Source organism: Schistocerca cancellata, chromosome 2 (genome assembly GCF_023864275.1).
Source record: "Schistocerca cancellata isolate TAMUIC-IGC-003103 chromosome 2, iqSchCanc2.1, whole genome shotgun sequence".
Classification (NCBI taxonomy): Eukaryota; Metazoa; Arthropoda; class Insecta; order Orthoptera; family Acrididae; genus Schistocerca; species Schistocerca cancellata.
The window spans coordinates 508,338,394-508,359,166 of record NC_064627.1 but is presented as its reverse complement, the minus strand read 5'-3'; the positions used below and the strand labels follow the sequence as shown (position 1 = coordinate 508,359,166).

Below are 20,773 nucleotides of genomic sequence, written 5' to 3'. Positions count from 1 at the left end.
ATGTGTTATCAATGACATATGAGATCTAAAGATATGACAGGACTTTTCTAATTCATTGCAACTACTGCTATACATGAAAATATGATGGGAGTTAATTTCAAATTTAACATCCTGATCAAACATTAGTTCCTTTCTGCTGCTCAAATTCCTTTGTGCTGATTGTTAAGGGTTATCTTTATACGAAAGACCTTGTTGGTTTCAGCATTTCTAAACTTAGAAGGCTGATACAGCTCTACTCAGTAACTGTGTCACCTTCTTAAAATACTGTCACAAAAACAGAAGCTTTCACCTTCAGTTAGTTCTTTAAATTATGATAAGGTGCATCTATATTGCTGATCATGTGGTCATGTTTCTAATGTTACAAATATCAGCAAAACTCTTAAACACTTGCCCATTATACACTCCTGGAAATTGAAATGAGAACACCATGAATTCATTGTCCCAGGAAGGGGAAACTTTATTGACACATTCCTGGGGTCAGATACATCACATGATCACACTGACAGAACCACAGGCACACAGACACAGGCAACAGAGCATGCACAATGTCGGCACTAGTACAGTGTATATCCACCTTTCGCAGCAATGCAGGCTGCTATTCTCCCATGGAGACGATCGTAGAGATGCTGGATGTAGTCCTGTGGAACGGCTTGCCATGCCATTTCCACCTGGCGCCTCAGTTGGACCAGCGTTCGTGCTGGACGTGCAGACCGCGTGAGACGACGCTTCATCCAGTCCCAAACATGCTCAATGGGGGACAGATCCGGAGATCTTGCTGGCCAGGGTAGTTGACTTACACCTTCTAGAGCACGTTGGGTGGCACGGGATACATGCGGATGTGCATTGTCCTGTTGGAACAGCAAGTTCCCTTGCCGGTCTAGGAATGGTAGAACGATGGGTTCGATGATGGTTTGGATGTACCGTGCACTATTCAGTGTCCCCTCGACGATCACCAGTGGTGTACGGCCAGTGTAGGAGATCGCTCCCCACACCATGATGCCGGGTGTTGGCCCTGTGTGCCTCGGTCGTATGCAGTCCTGATTGTGGCGCTCACCTGCACGGCGCCAAACACGCATACGACCATCATTGGCACCAAGGCAGAAGTGACTCTCATCGCTGAAGACGACACGTCTCCATTCGTCCCTCCATTCACGCCTGTCGCGACACCACTGGAGGCGGGCTGCACGATGTTGGGGCGTGAGCGGAAGACGGCCTAACGGTGTGCGGGACCGTAGCCCAGCTTCATGGAGACGGTTGCGAATGGTCCTCGCCGATACCCCAGGAGCAACAGTGTCCCTAATTTGCTGGGAAGTGGCGGTGCGGTCCCCTACGGCACTGCGTAGGATCCTATGGTCTTGGCGTGCATCCGTGCGTCGCTGCGGTCCGGTCCCAGGTCGACGGGCACGTGCACCTTCCGCCGACCACTGGCGACAACATCGATGTACTGTGGAGACCTCACGCCCCACGTGTTGAGCAATTCGGCGGTACGTCCACCCGGCCTCCCGCATGCCCACTATACGCCCTCGCTCAAAGTCCGTCAACTGCACATACGGTTCACGTCCACGCTGTCGCGGCATGCTACCAGTGTTAAAGACTGCGATGGAGCTCCGTATGCCACGGCAAACTGGCTGACACTGACGGCGGCGATGCACAAATGCTGCGCAGCTAGCGCCATTCGACGGCCAACACCGCGGTTCCTGGTGTGTCCGCTGCGCCGTGCGTGTGATCATTGCTTGTACAGCCCCCTCGCAGTGTCCGGAGCAAGTATGGTGGGTCTGACACACCGGTGTCAATGTGTTCTTTTTTCCATTTCCAGGAGTGTATTTTCATCTAGACAGAAGTCTGGTGGGAACTATATTATATAATCTTTTTGTTGTGCCTATCGCGACTCAGCATCTCCACTATACGGTGAGTAGCAACTTTCATTCTCTGGTATTGTTACTCCTACATTTTTTTCATTATATCCCGAACAAGTAACACATAATACGAATATTTTAGTGCCAAATCCACTCTTCTCCAGGGCAGGAGGGTTTCATGGAAACTGCTTTCTGGAAAGTGATTTATATTTCCGTCAACAATTGGCCCTTATTTTTGCAAACAGCCATGAGTCAGTGTTTCAGTTTCCTAAGAATCCAGCAACAATATAAATGGTTCTCTCCTATTTAAATGACACCATGGTGCAAATAATTTATTAACAAAGGTGAGTGTCAAAATTAAGGCAACCAACTATCACAAATGAATTATTAAGGTGATATGCAAGCCAATAGGAAAATCAACTTAATCAACTTAAGACACTAAAAACCAACTGTCAAAACCAGAGACGACAGCCCCATACTTCAAAGATACACACTAGCTGTTTACTGTGGCAGTATTCAAAGTTTGAACACTTGGCACCATGTGCCTTTCGTTGTTTTCACTATTGAAGATTGGTGAAAGAACGTATATTTCCAACAGATTACGTACTTATGCAAGCATACATCACAAAATGTTCTCAACTGCCAAGAGACAAAATAAGGAAGGATACTAAATAAGGAAAGGTTCTGAACAATGAAAAGATGCATTTCATTTTATTTTCAAAAAGCAAAATAGGTGGAACTGTGTCAGTCAGAGAGAGGTATCAGTGGACCTTGTGAAGGCAAACAGTGTAACACAAAAGTAAAGCAATCAGTTACTTGAAGGTTTATTCGTACACCCACCTAACACATATTTGTTCATTACTGTTGTTACACATATTCTAATTCTATGTAGGGGAGAGTTTGGTGGTGATGGCAGTGGCAGTGGTGGTGGTAGTAATTATTTCACACAGGAATCTTCTGTTAAGATCCACTGCACAGATTCTGGGAAAGATCTACAAAGGCCTCAATTAAATATCACATGCACTGGCTATAGAATTTTCACTTTGACTTTTAAGATTCCAAATTATATGGTCACTAATAAAATATGTCCATGACTCAGATTACATTTATACAAATTTCTTAGCAGATTGGAATGTAAGGGAATATCTCAAAAAGGAGTATTGCGTAATCATGTGTCAATTGAAAGTTGGCTGTTTCACTCAGTTTTTGTCTTAATCTCTTCATAATATTGGATTTTGTTTGCAGATACTCTACTCCCTTAATCGCTATCACCCACATACTGGATGTAATTAATTTCTAATGCTTACAAAAACATTTTTTAAATTCATTGTGGTTGGTATTATATTAAGTAACGTTTCCACCTAACTTTATCTTAATAAATTTGGACTGATGGAGGCTGTTGCCTGGGCAACATGCACTCTACTGAGTATTCTTACAACCAGTTTCAGATTGCTGAATGTGACTTTTTAGTATTATGTATAGTGCAAGTGTCAAAATGATCTGTTAACAACATACTGTGTGCAAAACATTAGAGGAAATAAGATCAACGTTTTGAGGAATAGATAGGACACTTTCTGGAATAGATAGGACACTTTAAATCTTGTTTATGTGCCCATCAACCACTCAACACCTCTACTATACAGTGAGTTGTTGCCTTTACTACCTCCATAACTTGTATTCCAAACAGGATTTTCCATAATATGGGACAGAAGACCTCAATTAACCATTTTCTGCCCCTTTTGTTATTTCACAGAAGACTTAATTAACTACCTATTAGGTCACCTACTAATACAAACCCTTATTCTAGAAAGAAAGTAGTAATTACAAAGAGGAAAAGAAAGCAGAAACATATTCATGTGCACATTCAACATGTACTTGTAAGTAAATGTACTAAACATTATTGTTTAAAATCTTGAAAAAGAATGTATGGGTGTAAGCAAAATTTTAGAGAGTCAACTGGAACAGTTGCACTTAAGGCATGGCACAGGATGCAAGGTTGACAGTTGCAGTAGAGGACAGTGTGTGCAACAGAACAGAATCAAAGCAGTGCCAGACTGTAGACTATGCTGATTACTTACGACATAGTACTACCAGAAGCACCAGAAACTGAGCATATCCTGACTAAATTGAGATTGGATGTAAGCAAAGCACACACAGATTCTATGGTAGGAGAATTTTTACACTCTATCGCAACAGTAAACCTCCTCCCTTTTAGCTTTGTGTGAGCAACAATGGAGCTGGAAACAAGCCACAGAAACACGGAAGGACAGACTAAAAAGTAGAGCCACAGATTAAGCTAAAACAGTCAGCAGTCAAGAAAATGGAGAAAAGAAGCAAATAAAGTGAAGATAAAAATGAAAGGAGAGGGGGAGGGGTGAGGAGGTTGCAACTACAAGCAAAGACCATGGTTAGATTCAAAGTACAGTTACCAGATAAGTAACTGAAAGCCTCCAAACTCTAGGGAAGCCACTGTTAAGGGACCATGAAAAACTTGTCATAAAAATAGAAGCATTCTGATTGCTATGTCAAGTCTGTCTCTCAAAGGTGAAATTCTTATTGGACAGCAGAAAATTTGATTTTATTATGAAGTGGACTATGTTGATGAAGTGACCACAAAAAGCAAGTAGCTGAGAGATTAAGCTACTCATTCAGTTGAGTAACTGACTAGTCAACTGCTCTCACTATCACTTATAACCCACTGGTTTGTCAAATCTCACCTCCTGCTAGTATACTGCTGGCCCTTAAAATTTTAACATCTTTACAGGTACCAAATAACAAAAATTTTATTTATTGTGCATATATTGTGTAGTAGGCAACTTTGTAGGTGATCTAGGGTACACCAAACAGCAACTGTCCTGCCAAAGGAACCATCCCGGCATTTGCCTGAAGCGATTCAGGGAAATCACGGAAAACCTAATCAGGATGCCAGGACGTGGGCTTGAACCCTCATCCTCCTGAGTGCAGTTTGCTAACCACTGCGCCACCTCACTCTGTACTAATGTCATGTTAATCTCAAATAACGAATTCATTTTTTTCTCCACTAATATGAAGCTATCTACAGTTGTGATGTTTCCTTTTGTTACTGTATTTTTGACACTCTGCTGACCATTGATAAATATATGTCATTTGTGGTAGGATATGTAATTAAACAGAAAGTTTCTACAAACACTTCATCAGGATTTTTAGTTGGTATGTTTCTGTATTGACTTCAACTCTCAGATCTCTCCACACCAATCTGCTGGCAACATCACAAACAACCAACACTGGAACGACTGCACTCTCCAGCAGTCCATACATGTCTACCTGCCGCATGAGTGAGCATCGAGAGGGTTTGTGGTTGTCGGAAATGCATTATGTAAAATAAAAAGCAGGACTATAAAGGCTGCTACAGCAGCAGTTGTTTATCTTCTTGTTGCGCTGGCTTAAAAAACTTCATTATCTTGAAGTAAAGTAAACCATTTCTTAAGACGCTACACAGTGGTGACCCCGATGAAAATATTATGGATCATTTACAACAGTTACATGGATCAGTTACAACAGCAACAAGAAGAAATGAAACAATTGCAGCAACAATAAACAGCACTAGGAACAACTGATTTGACAGCAGCAGCAGCAGCAGCAGAAACTGCACTCTACTACCGCGCGATCAGCAGCGGAAGCACTTTGATGAGATGCCCACATTGCAACAGCAACACAAGAAGCTTTGAACACATGTGAAAGAAAGTGGATCACCTATAGTGTAACTATAAGAGCTGTTGCAGCTGCAATGTCAACGAGTCCTACCACCAACCCCCTGGGACAGTCCGAGCAGCGCAACTGAACCACACGCCATTTAAAGCACCAGCCCTCTGGATGGACCGTCCATCTCTTTGGATCCTTTGGTTCACATACAGCAAAAGCCATTTCATCACCACTGGGTAACGCACGACTTCACCAAAGTATGCACACATGGTGGCACTACTACACAAGCAATCCACCAGCAAGCTTAGGAACATAATCACAAAGCAACCTGCCCCATACCAACTAAAAATCCTGATGAAGCTAATTCTGAGGCTTTCCCTCTTTAGCATGCAAAACTTAGAGCAACTGTTGCACAGAATGTAAATTAGCAAGGGGAAGCTGTCCTAGTTCCTGCAACACCTCCACTTTTTGGCCGTATCATACATCCCGGACTCACTTCTATGAACCATATGGACATCTCGCTTGCTGGCGATGCATCACACCCTGCTCTCAGTGGCTGTGAGGTGAACTTCAGCAAGTTAGCAGAGATTGCAAACACAGCAACACAATAACAGCCCATCGCTCCTCATGCACTTATCACAACACCTGCCGGAGACAGACTGGATGACACCACCTCCTATCTTGATGAATTGACATGGCAGATTACAGCCTGCAGCATATATAAATGAAGAGACCACAACGGCATAACACAGATGATGCAACATGTGCATAACTGCCCTTGCTGAAGCAGAACAAGTGATTTTACCAATGTCATTCTGGTGACACAATACACATGTGCAGATTGCCATGTTTCTGGGTGGATAACATTAACAGCCAACTCCCATGCCTGGGAGAAAGTATCAGCCCTGGCAGTCATCACAATATTTAGTGGTAACAGATAGGACCATTATATTGCAGTTTCTAGAGGATACTAGCTCAGATATCTCTCTCTCTCTCTCTCTCTCTCTCTCTCTCTCTCTCTCTCTCTCTCTCTCTGTGTGTGTGTGTGTGTGTGTGTGTGTGTGTGTGTGTGTGCGTGTCCCAAAGATTTGCTGTGGCAACCACAACCATGCACAAATTACTACTTAGCAGCTGCAAATGTTTTCATCCATAGCTACATATGGACTCCTAACTTTCAATCTGTACATCAGTTTAGAAATACCAGTTGCGTGGTGATTTACAGCTGCAGACAGGATCCATATTATAATGGGCTGGATTTACCGTTTTTCTACACCTCACACTGAATATAAGGAAAGCTTCCATTTTGGACTGGGTCACGTCAAGTAACATTGTGTGCCAGCCCACACAGTGTACTTCCTAACTGCGCTAATGACATTGGCGCGCCTGCTAAATGAGTTCCCGTCGCTCCCACAACCTGCCAGGGTGCCATCATCACCTCACCACTTAACACTGCATCACGTCACAACAATGCCCAGTCCTCAGTTTTTCATTATCTGGGTGAGTGGCCCCTGACAAACTGCACACTGCAAAAGCAGAATTTGCTGCAATAATCCAAGCAAGCATGGTACACCATCAGAAAGCAACGGGGCCTCTCTCCTGCATCCGGTACCAAAGAAACCAGGTGGCTGGTACTCCTGTGGAGATTATAGAGGGTTTGATGCCCAGAAAATTGACAACCAGCACCCTGTGCTCCATGCATTAGAGTTTGCTTGCCAACTGGTGGGGCTTTCTCAATGTGGACCAAGCAAAGGCCTGCAACCAATACCTGCGGCAATAGAAAACTTCCATAAAACTGCAAAAACTGACTAACCCATTGGACTCTTTGAATTCCAACACCTGTTGTATGGCCTCCATAATGCAGAACAGGCTTTTCAACACACTATCGAAGAAGTACTGCATATATCAGACTTCTGCTTTGTATACATCTATGCATTTTGGTGTCATCATCAGCGTCAGAGCAACATGAAAGACACTTATGTGAAGTTTTCCAAAGTTTTGATGATTACGGAATCATAAATCCACTTAGATGAGTCATTGGTGCCAATGAAGTGTCATTCCTTGGATTTCTGTTTCTACAACCTGTATATAGCCACTAGCTTAGCGCATCACTGTGTTTACAACATACCCGCCCCGAAAACAGTGAATGAAAACCATCACTACCTGAGGAAGATGAACTTTTACTGTGGTTTCTTACCCCAAACTGCTGAAGCTCAAGCATCACTCCATGCCATACTCACTGGTCCCAAAGTACATGGTTTCATGCCTTTCACTTATACTGACAAACTGCATGCAGCATTAGAAGCCTGGCCAACAAGCCCCAAGCAAGCAACCCCCCTTGCACATCTGGTCACAGAGGCCCCGCTAACAATTTTCTCAGACACCTCAGCCCGCATTGTCGGTGTCATGCCACAACAGAATGTCAACAGGCAATGACAGACTTTGGGTTTGTTCTACAAGAAGATCACAAAGAAGGAGCACTTCTGGCAACTATTTTACATAATACTGTTAGCAGACTCTGAAGCAGTTTGACACTTCAGATCCGGTTGGAAGGGCACGCCTTCACTACACACACACTGCATTATCACAGCCACAAAACAAGTACCCACAGTGCAAATAAACCAACAAAATTTTATTTCGCAATTTACAACACACATTTGGCTTGTAAGTGGTTTGAAAAACGTTACTGCTGGCATCTTGTTCAGAGCGGAAAGCATTTCCATACCTGTGAATTTCACCAAGCTGACAGCAGCACAAAATGGCAATGAGGAGTTAAAGAACCTGCTAAAAGCAATCTGCTCTGAATTTGCATTGTACGCCACTGCCAAGCATTGAGAAGCTATATACCACGAGAAGGCTGCAGGCCAACAGCGACCATATGTACCTGCTCTTCTACGACTACACGTCTCTATGGCTCAGTATAGAAAGGACTGGTGTACATAGACTCAGACCTATACTGCCTGCCAGAAGTACAAAGTAACATGGCACCTACGAGCCCCACTTAGAAATTTTGTCACCATAGGAGCATGATTCTCACACATCCACCTGAATTTGTTGGGCCTAGTACTGGTAGCACATAATTACCAACACTGCCTCATGGTGACTGATCTGTACGTGAGGTGGCTCGTAGCATTTCCACACAAACTGTCAAGAACATGGCGCATGCCTTCACTCGCAATTGGATTTCACATTCTAGCTGTCCCCTACAAGTGACTTCTGACCAGGGTCGACAGTAGGAGGCAGATATCTAGCTCAATTGTACAGGGTACACCTCAGGACTTTACTGTATCACACAGCAGCAACCAACATTGTGGAGACCGCTAATGAGCCACACAACAGATTTGTGATTGATGCCTTCTCGCTAGTGCTGTTGAGATTGTGTAGTGCAATAAAAGAACACCTGCTGACCTCACCAGGGGAGCTGATGTATGGCAAACCAGCAGGTGTACCAGAAGAGTTTTTCCAACAACGCTCTGGACCTCTGTGCTCTACTCAAGATTTTCTCACAGAACACCAGAGGCAAATGGAGGCCAAGTGAGCAAGTGGAACTACTTGGCATGGAAAACAGGTTACCTTTACTTTCAAAGACCTGACAACAATGGAGCATGTTTTTCCTCTGATGCAACCTATTGCAGAGAGCACTGGGACAAGGCCCGTATGCAGTTAAGGGACAAAATGATAAGACACTCATTCCCCAAAATAAAGGGATGGACACAGTAGTGTTCTTTAACAGGTGCAAGCCAGCCTACCTACATGCAGAAGATGCCACCGAAATGCAGGACACCACCGGACAAAAAGCGCCCACCCACCATGCAGCAGCGATCAACACTCCAACATTATTATCCATGGCAGTGATGACAGCCTGGAAAGCGACCAACCAATACCCAACAAGGTGCAGCAGTCACCTCGTTACACCGGCTGATCCACAATCATTCCGTCACAATAGAAGTAGTGGGGCTGAACCACAGGAAAACCTGGACCCTTGACAGGGCACCTTCTTTGTAAGCCTCCTTAACCAAGGCAAATGTCTCTGTGGCAGTTTTGCGCAGGTGGAAGCAAATTAAATCACTAGTGATGCTCCAGTGAATCCTCCTCTCTCTCTCTCTCTCTCTCTCTCTCTCTCTCTCTCTCTCTCTCTCTCTCTCTCTCTCTCTCTCTTTTTCCTGCCATGACAAAAACCTTTGGCACCATGAGTGATCCTCCCTCTGTCAGAATTCAGACATGCCTGCCACCTGCTTATCTTTGATCCCACCACCACATTCCCCCTTTTACCAGGAAGCACACTGCTGGTGACTGTGGTGCTGCTCAGTGGCCAGTCTCATTACCTTATGGACAATGCCTGCAATATTAATAAAACTGTATTTCATGGACAACACAGCTCACAGGGTGTAGTTTACTCATAACAAGTTCCTATTTCCAGTTGCACATCAAGGCTGAAATTTTACCCATTTGTGATCATTTTGTACAGATCTCTCTTCTACAGTTGCCACAGTTGAGTAAGAACAATTATAGTAAGCTCTCCATAGTGCTGCAATTGAACTCTAACCAACCAAAACATTAATGAACTTATTATGTCTTGTACAGAAGATACCACTTAGCACAATGTAGTCAACCATTGGTACCAACTTTATTTATAGTTGGGTTTCAAAGCAAAGCATTACATTTGTATTTAACAGCAACCCACCACTACACTATCAAGACAACATTTAGTAAGTACATTCATGGCCATAACATATAAAATAATTGAAAGGAAGGAATAGATGGGTTTACCTTCCTATGACAATGAGGTAATTAGGGACAAAGTACAAGCTCGGCTTAAACAAGAATTGAGTAGGGTATCGCCTGCATCCTTTTTAAACAAACTATCCTGCAATGTGCCTTACTTTAGGTAATCTTGGAGAAACTTAACATGAGTAGTCTAACATGCTGTGAACACCATTCCTTGTGACTGTAAGTCTAATCTGCCAATCACTGTATCATCTATCTCAGAGAGAAGTAGAACATTATTTAGTGATAATGTGGACTCTAAAATATGTCTGTATAACACTGTGACAAGTACCAAACAAAAGTGAACAAGAAAACCAGTCATGGCCTGTGGATGGTACCAGATGATATCCCTCGAACAGAAAACTAACATCTGTGTGGTGCACTTGCAAGGCAATAAAGGATGAGCACCAACTTCCCACACTGTGTACCACACACTCCATCCAAAACAACTTGTAACAAAGCTTCAAATTTTCCATTAGCTTTCGGTTGTGCATGTGGGATAAAATTATTTCTTCATGATATTTCAGCCACCTTCGAGGTGAGTCAGTTACTAAATTAAAACTGCTTGACACAAATACAATGTGAAGAAGAAATATTTTTTCCCCCACAAGCATGTTCGAAAGATGGAATATTCTGCTCACCAAGATGACTTCAATATACATATTCCTCAAATTGCTTTACACTAGGCCAATGATCAATAATAGCGGTGTTCAAGCTACAATCCTTAAAACTTAGATCATACCATGTGTGGCATAGTCAATGCCCACACCGTGGCGCCTGCAGCTGCGTGGCCACGGTCTTTACGTCATACAGCCAACGGCTGGCACGCCCCGTTTATGTGCAGCTCTCTCAGCTGTACAGCGCAGGCTCGGGCCTCACACACTGAGTGCCTCCGCACTGTCATGGCAACCTCGGCCAGCGTCCTCCCGAAAGATAGTTACGTGAGGCTGCGCCACCAATCATAACAGGACAGGACAAGCGGACTCTGTTACGGCGGGCATATTCCTCCGCCATTCACCCTATATAGCCACATACGCCGCCATGCCTGACAGTCTCATGTTGGGCTACCTACTTGCTATGTCGACGTCGCACCCAGGAACGATGCTACACTGTGCTACGACCGTTTACCATACCGGACTTGGACTCTCTAGCCCAGTCGCTGCTCTTGATCAAGCACCAAGTTGTGTTAGTATTGTGGAACTGTTGGCAATAAACAGAATTTGGAACTCGTGCCAATTGTTATTTATTGTTTCTCCGATTACAGATACAACATCATGCACATTCTGTTGAAAACTGGACAGTGAGCTGGCCACTATATACATCTTGTATCCTGATGTTGCAGGTACTACCCATCCAGTTAAGTTATGTGTAGACAAGCATTAGATGAGACCCTGTTATTCATTGTCTACAGTTCCTCACTACTGGCAAGGTCTGCTCGGAAAACACAAACATCTCCATCTTCTCCAGGCTTCCAAGCACCTGCATGTCACTTGCTCTGGCCCGGTCTTCTCCTTTTCTTCCAAATTCTTTCTTTCCTTGCTTTCAGCCACTTGTCCCTTTGCCTCCTGTCCTCCATTTTATGTATCTTCCAAGGCATCCTTATACCATCTATTCTCTTTACATCACCACACCATTTTAATTTTTTCCTCAATCTATTCCTCATGTGTTATCTCCCTAACAATTTCATTGCTCATTTTTTCCAATTTTGTTTGTTATGCCTAGCAGACTTCTCAAAAACGTCATTTGACATGCTCATACTAAAATATTTTCACTTCCCTTCATCAATCAGGTTTATATATAATTTTTGTCATCCTTATAAATAGTGCTAACCTGCTCGTAACATTCCACACTAAGAAGTCCCTCCCTAAACCCTAGCCACCCTCTGTCACTGCTTCTGCAGCAACAAGTAGCCCACCTACAAATATGTCAAGGGTGTGGCTGAGGCCTTTGCACTTCAAAATTACCCTCCCCACCTTGTCCAGAAACAGATCTCTAATGCCTTGTCTCCTCATCTCCTATCACACCCACTGACCACCCACGAAAGAGCTATCCCTTGTGACTTAGTACCTCTGGTACTGCAGCAAATTAATCAAATTCTCGTCCTGGGTTTAAACTATCTCTTTTTGTGCTCTCAAATGACACATATTCTCCCAACACCATCCACAGTGTATTCTGCCACTCACCCAAACTATTAAGTATTCTTGTCTGGTACACATTCAACTCCTGCTCTTAACCTCTTACACCATTGCTCCTATACCTGTAAAAAACCTAGATGCAAAACCTGACACATACACTACCCACCCACTCAAATCCTGTCAAAGGCATTTCCTATGTCCATTATAAAATGCAGGGCCACCTACAGCAACAGACATATGGTCTACCAACTTAGCTGCACTCACTGTGAGACATTCTATGTAGAATGATAACTAACAAGCCGTCTGTCTGCATGAATGGCCACCACCCTTCTGTAGCCAAGAGATGGCTGCACCATCCAGTAATTGAGGATGACATGTGCCAAGATGTGCTTGACTTCAACAACTGATTCACAGTCCACACTATCTGAATTATTGACACTAACGCCAGCTTTTCTGGACTGCATAGGTGGGAACTCTCCCTGCAATATATCCTTCATTCCCGTAACATCCTGGCGTCAACTTCCGAGTCCCTACAACCTTCCCTGTTCCCACTTCAGACTCACAGATGCCTTCTGTCTCCCAGCACTCCTGCAGAGCCCTTTTCTGCTTCTCTCCTCCCCCTTCTCTGCCCCCAACCAGCACAGCCTCCCAATGCTTTACATAGCAGCCCACCATCCTGTCCTTGACACAGTCCTGTGCGTTCCCAGCACTACAGCCATTCCCGACCCACTAACCTGTCCAAGAGTGTTGCTCACAGAAGCTGGGAATTAGTTCCTAGATACAATAGTGGCCATGAGTGTGTGAGGTGTGTGCACATGCAAGTGCATGTAATTCAAAGGACTTTGGGCGATAGTTTAATAATACCCAACAGTGTACTTCAAAATATCCCTTTCTACAGCTCAATACTTCTTCTAGGTGGCAAGTAGTGATCTATCCTAATTCATATTGTTGCTAGACCATGATGACAGCTTAGACGAAGACATTCACTTGCCATTCGATTGTCATATCATTCCCTTTCTACAATACTGGATAGCCTGCAACATGTTTAAGGTGCCCACCAGGTGAATGGATACAAGATCAATCTCCAGGCTAAGTTATGGCTAACAGGGCAATCTATCACCATTCTGGCTCCGTCCGCAATGGGAAAGTGGGCACAACATAATATTAGTCACATTGTTGCTTTTGTGTGAGGATATTAATTTGCCAGGTCCCTGAGTATACAGAGCAACCTCTTGAATCTGATAATACTTGGTATGACAGGACTGTTTGATTTAGGGATTTCCACAAGATCTCTGCTAGAGCATGTACAGAAGTGGTTGGATATCTTTGGCCAATTAAAACCAACTAAGGTTTTTGTATGTTTCAGCATGTGTCAGAATTTTCCACCCGTTCTTAAATTTTTTTCCACAAAATGGTGTAGGTGCGACATCTGGTTTTTAACCGTCCTATTAACAATTGCCTGTCTCTATTCTGCTGATGTTCTGCCCCTACATAGTTTCACCTATATATGATCACACAGTAGTCTGCCTCCTGTGCACCCACGTGAACGAGGCAATATTTTACAAAAATTTTCCATTTGTTTGCAGAAGCATAGATAAAATGACACACTGGCTTCAAGAGGATAAGCCACTAACCCACAGACGCTCCACTATCTTTTGGGTCAGTACTTTTCAAACAACAGGTAATATAGTTATCAATACAAGCTGAAATAAATGTTAAAGGTGCCACTTTCTTTTAAAGAGTGTTCAGATTAAATGTATTATAGTATAAAATATAATAAGTTGAGAAGCAATTGAGATATTTATTGACCGTATTTTTCTACAAGTATGGTAACTCAAAATGCTTTTTTAAACACCTAATACATCTCAATGACTCTGTCCTTCAACAATCCAAACCACACATTCACTTTCAGAGAGTCACATTTGCACACTTATCACAATGTGGGAAGGGGTGGAGGGTTCAGTTCCTCATATGTGGCAACTGACAAGCTAGACTGCGGCTTCCTGTACTTGCGCCATAGAGTTCAGAACTTTATTGTCCCCCCTAAATGGATCAGATGTGCAGTACACATCAGAAGCCACTATCCATGTAGCTGACTGTGTGTGGGATGCACACAAGGGTTCTTTAGATTACATGACTCTCCAGCTAGTTCAGACAACAATAGCTGTAAGAAACCCAGAAGAATAAGGGCTAGATCCAAAAGAAAAATCCTAATAGTTAATTGCTGAAGCATTCCCTACAAAATGACAAGTGTTTGAAGCACTCCTGAAAAGCAGTGAAGCTCACAGAGAGAACACTGGCTAAATCTTGAAATTGATAGCAGTGATATTTTTGAGGAAAATTTAATTGCATATTGAAAGGAAAGATTAGTGGAAATAGAGTTGGTATATTTGTCACAGTAGACCTGAAACTCAAATCCATCTAGTTAAAACAAACTGCATGTGAGATTGCCTGGGCAACACTCAGTATCAAAGGTGGGCATAAAATGATAATTGGATCCTTCTATCGATCACCAGACTCGCATCCTGATGTAACCAAAAAATTTAGAGAAAACCTCAGTTCGCTTCTCCACAAGTTCCCCAATCATACTGTTATCACTGGTGGAGACTTTAATGATCCAACAGTCAACCGGAAAAATTAAAGTTAAGTTAGTGGTGGACGTGACAAGACATCCTGTGAAACATTACTAAATGCCTTCCCAAAAAATACCTACAACAGGTAGTTTTGGACACCACTCATGATGGAAATATATTAGATCTACTAGCAACAAAGAGACCTGATCTCTTTCAGTAGGTTGTTCAGTGAATTAGATTAAAAAAAAAAAAATAACAAAATTAAAAAAAAAACGTAGCGCTGTTTCTCAATGAGAAACTTTAAGCTCACAGCACAGGACAGGAGCACGTAGAGGAACTAAGTTTAAAAGAATAGTTAACCAGGCAGCACTGAACATATGTACACAGTAGTAGAACAGTTCATAATGGGAGGGAACCATCATGGTACACAGGCACTGTAAAGAAACTGCTAAAGAAACACATACTACTGAATTGTAGGTGTAAAAGCTTAGTACTGTGGATACAGACATTCTCAATGAAATGCATTTGGAAGTCAAGAGAGCAATGCGTGAAACCTTAAATTACTACTGTAGCAGAATAGAGTCAAATAATCTTTCACAAAACACGAAAAAATTCTGGTTATATGTAACAGCTGTTAGTGGCAGGAACTGAAACAGAGGGTAGCAAAGCAAATGCTGAAATGTGTAACTTCACTTTCAAACGTCCCTTTACATAAGAAAACCCAGAAGAATTACCCGAACTTAATTCGTGTATCACTGAAGAGTGAAATAGGTGGTAGTGTCAATGGTGTTGAGAAATAGCTGAAGTTGTTAAAACTGAACAGAGCTCCAGGGCCTGATGAAATGCATGTCAGATTCTACACTTAAATTGTAGCTGGGTTAGTCCCTCTTCTAACTATAAGATTACAGGTAGATTTCTACCACAGATCCATCAATCAAAAAATCATGGAAGAACGACAGGTCAACCATTTTTATAAGAAAGTAGTAGAAGTTATCCACATAACTACCATCCAATATCCCTGATACTGATATTTTTTTTAAGAACATATTCTGAGCTCAAACGTAATGCGGTATCTCTAACACAATGAGCTACTCCTCGCTAACCAACATGGATTTCAAAGACATCGATCATGCACAACCCAACTCACTTTTCCATGACATACTGAAATCTTTGGATTAAGGCAGTCAGATAAATGCAGTATTTCTTTATTTCCAAAAAGCATTTGTCTCAGTATCACATCTGCACTTACTGTCAAGAGAAATTTGTGACTGGACTGAGGGTTTTTTGGTAGGGAGACAGAGTGTTATTTTGGATGGAGAGTATTCATCAGATATAGAAGTAACTTTGAGTGTGACCCGGGGAACCATGTTGGGAACCCTGCTGTTCCCATTTTATATTAATGACCTCGCACATAACATTAACAGTAACCTCAGACTTCTTGCAGATGACACAGCTATCTATAGTGGAGTACTATTGGAAAGAAGCTGTGTAAATATTTAGTCAGATATTGACTAAGTGGTGAAGAGCTCGGAAGCTTGCTGTAAATGTTCAGAAATGTAAAATTGTGCACTTCGCAAAATGAAAAAACATAGTACCCTATGACAATAGTAGCAATAAGTCACAGCTGGAATTGACTAACATCTACAATGCCTCAGATATGAAATGGAATCATAACATACGATCAGTCATGGGTAAAGCAGGTGCTAGACTTCCGTTTATTGGTAGAATACTGGGAAAACACAATCAGTCAACAAAAGAGAGTGCTTAAAAATCACTCATGCGATATATTCTGGAATATAGTTGAAGCATGTGGGATCCATAACAAATAGGAGTAACTGAGGATATTGAACATATTCAGAGAAGGGCTGCATGAATGGTCACAGGTTTGTCTGAGTCATGGGAGAGTATCACAGAGATGCCAAAGAAACTCAACTGGCAGACTCTAAGACAGATGGAAACTATCCCAAGAAAGCCTACTTACAAAGTTTCAAGAACCGGCTTTAAATGATGATTCTAGGGATACACTACAACCTTCTGCTTACTGCTCACAAAAGGATTGTGAAGACAAGATTAGATTGATTACAGAACACACACAGGCATTTAAACAATCATTTTTCCTGCACTACATATGTGAATGAAACAGGAAGAAATCCAAATAACTGGTACATTTATCTGACTGCCTTGATCCAAAGCTTTCAGTATGTAGTGGAAAAGTGAGTTGGGTTGTGCATGATCGATGTCTTTGAAATTCATGTTGGTTAGCGTGGAGTAGTTCATTGTGTTAGAGATACCTCATTATGTTTGAGCTCAGAATATGTTCTAAGATTCTACAAAAAAATTAGTATCAGGGATACTGGATGGTAGTTACGTGGATCACTTCAATTACTTTCTTGTAAAAATGGTTGACCTGTTGTTCTTCCAAGATTTTTTGTTTGGTAAATCTATGGTAGAAATCTACCTGTAATCTTATAGTTAGAAGAGAGGGACTAACCCAGCTACAATTTCAGTGTAGAATCTGACATGGGATGTACCCACTGCCATGCACTTCACAGTGATTTACATTCCATACAAGTAGATGTACATTGTGCATGTTTACCATGCTGGAAGTGTGGAATGCAGTCTCATCCTTGAAACAGGTGAAAACAAGGAATACCTTGTTTTCATCCATTTTTGCCACAATGTCTCAGTGAATGCCTTCCATCATGGCCTGTCCTCAGGCTTGATTTTAAGCTGCAATTTGTTCGCCCACAGGCACAACCTTTTATGGACAATACTGTGTACTGTGGAAAAAACTACCTACTTGCTTTTCGGGCTGACTTATGAGGGCTCTGCTGGAAGGACGTACAGATTAATTCAAAAGTAGCCTCCAGTTCTGCGTGCTTGGCATGTTGGCACCACACTGAAAGCAAACTCCCAGTTTACCAAAGCATTTGACCCATTTCTTCATGGCTATGTTAAGTGGGAACATCATCAGTTGGTTGCCGTCAGTATTTGTGCCTAATACAAAATTACTCCAGCGTAACGGACTTTAGCACCATGAGAAAACACATACAGAACTCTGTCTGCTGTGTAGTCTACATGGCACATTTTGCACAGAGCATAACTTAATCATAGCTAACACCTGGTTTAAGAATCATGAAAGAAGGTTGTATATGTGGAAGAGGCCTGGAGAGACTGGAAGGTTTAAGATACATTATATAATTGTAAGACAGAGATTTAGGAATCAGGTTTTAAATTTTAAGCCATTTCCAGGGGCAGATGTGGACTCTGGCCACAATTTATTGGTTATGAATTGTAGACTAAAGCTGAAGAAACTGCAAAAAGGTGGGAATTTAAGGAGATGGGAACTGGATAAACTGAAAGAACCAGAGGTTGTACAGAGTTTCAGGGAGAGCATAAGGGAACAATTGACAGGAATGGGGGAAAGAAATACAGCAGAAGAAGAATGGGTAGCTTTGAGGGATGAAATAGTGAAAGCAGCAGAGGATCAAGTAGGTAAAAAGATGAGGGCTAGTAGAAACCCATGGGTAACAGAAGAGATATTGAATTTAAATGATGAACGGAGAAAATATAAAAATGCAGTAAATGAAGTAGGTGAAAATGAGTACCAATGTCTCAAAAATGAGATCGACAGAAAGTGCAAAAAGGTTCAGCACGGATGGCTGGACGACAAATGTAAGGATGTAGAAGCATATATCACTACGGGTAAGTTAGATAGTGCCTACTGGAAAATTAAAGAGACCTTAGGAGAAAAGAGAAACACCTGTATGAATATCAAGAGCTCAGATGGAAAACCAGTCCTAAGCAAAGAAGGGAAGGTTGAAGGAGTATATAGAGGGTCTATACAATGGCGATGTACTTGAGGGCAATATTATGGAAGTGGCAGAGGACGTAGATGAGTTGGCAGGTATGATACAGTGTGAAGAATTTGACAGAGCACTGAAAGACTTGGGTCAAAACCCTGAGAGTAGATAACATTCCATTAGAACTATGGATAGCCTTGGGAGAGCCAGCCAGACAAAACTCTTCCATCTGGTGAGCAAGATGTATGAGACAGGTTAAATACCCTCAGACTTCAAGAAGAATATAATAATTTCAATCCCAAAGAAAGCAGGTGCTGACAGGTGTGAAAGTTACCAACCTATCAGTTTGCCGATGACATTGTAATTCTGTCAGAGACAGTGAAGTACCTGGAAAAGCAGCTGAATGGAAGGCATAGTGTCTTGAAAGCAGGATATAAGATGAACATCAACAAAAGCAAAATGAGGATAATGGAATGTAGTCAAATTAAAGCAAGTGATGTTGAGGGAATTAGATTAGGAAATGAGACACTTAAAGTAGTAAAGGAGTTTTGCTATTTGAGGAGCAAAATAAATGATGATGGTCAAAGTAGAGAGCATATAAAATGTAGACTGGCCATGGCAAGGAAATAGTTTCTGAAGAAAAGAAATTTATTAACATCCAGTCTAGATTTAAGCATCAGGAAGTCTTTTCTGGAAGTATTTGCATGGAGTGTAGCGAGGTATTGAAGTGAAACATGGGCGATAACTAGTTTAGACAAGAAGAGAACAAAAGGTTTCGAAATGTGGTGCTCCAGAAGAATGCTGAAGATTAGGTGGGTGGATCACGTAATTAATGAGGAGGTACTGAATAGAATTGGGCAGAAGAGGAATTTGTGGCTCAACTTGACTAGAAGAAGGGATCAGTTCATAGGACACGTTCTGCGTAGTCTACAAGGCTACTGATGCAAGTTTTCATGAACAAATGAGATACGCGTAAGTGCATGTGGTACTAACAACCACAAAAAAACACAGAAAACCTTTCGATTTACCATACATGTAGAAGCAAACCGCCAATATATATCTCAATTGTGTATCAAGTAATATACTTTATATTATTATATGTTTACCTCAGGCACACCCTCTACTACTGATATTACCCTAAATTTGTCCATCTTTAAAGCAATGAACCCACTGTCTTCTGCATCCTCATATCATTGACTGTTGTTGATTATTCTACATTTACAGCACTTTCCCACCCAAAGGGTAGGCGTGTGCCCTGAAACTTATCTGCTGATCTGCCCTATTTTGACAAGATCATTGGCAAAATGAAGCTAACTCCTTACAACAGAAGTCTCCAGCCACATTAGCTGATGATTTTAATTCAAAAATTACATCACTGCTGGGATCGAAGCAGGATTTCTGGCTTACTAGACAGAGAAGCAATCACAAGACCACAGTGGAATCCTCCATATTAGGAGTTATTGTAACAAACTGTCAGGAACTTTATTGCCTTCATGAAACCTGTTCATCATATTTTATATATGTAGTGTTACACTGTTCTTGAGACTAAGAAACTTATTATAGTAATGCATTAAGATAAAAATTTCTCCTGTTCATAAAATTGGAACTGCTGATGTATTTTGTACGGCATCCTCAAGTTGAATGCTTGTTCTGCTGATGTGTCTAGCTGCTGGCATTCAATATTTTCATCACCTGAGACGAACACAGTGAATTTCCAGCCATATAAATATAGATTACTGGAAAACTACTCACATCAATTTTCTGAATTTATTTAATATACTACTGCCAGAAAGAGCAAAACTCCATTATACGCAATGAAAGACTGAGCCTTGACGACTAACTCTCACTTAACCTTTGTGCTAATTTCTAACACCACTACATCAGTTAATGAGTGAAGTGTTAAACCTCTGGCACTGTGTTGGAAGAGAAGAACTGTTTCAAGCCGACACCCGCCCCCCCCT

At 42.0% G+C, this 20,773-nt stretch overlaps 1 protein-coding gene across 1 annotated transcript in view; it reads right to left on the bottom strand.

Moving 5' to 3' along the window:
• Positions 1-20,773, bottom strand: part of LOC126162055 (cullin-3) — a 264,745-nt gene that overhangs the window by 81,449 nt on the left and 162,523 nt on the right. The gene's annotated exons all lie outside the window — the stretch shown is intronic.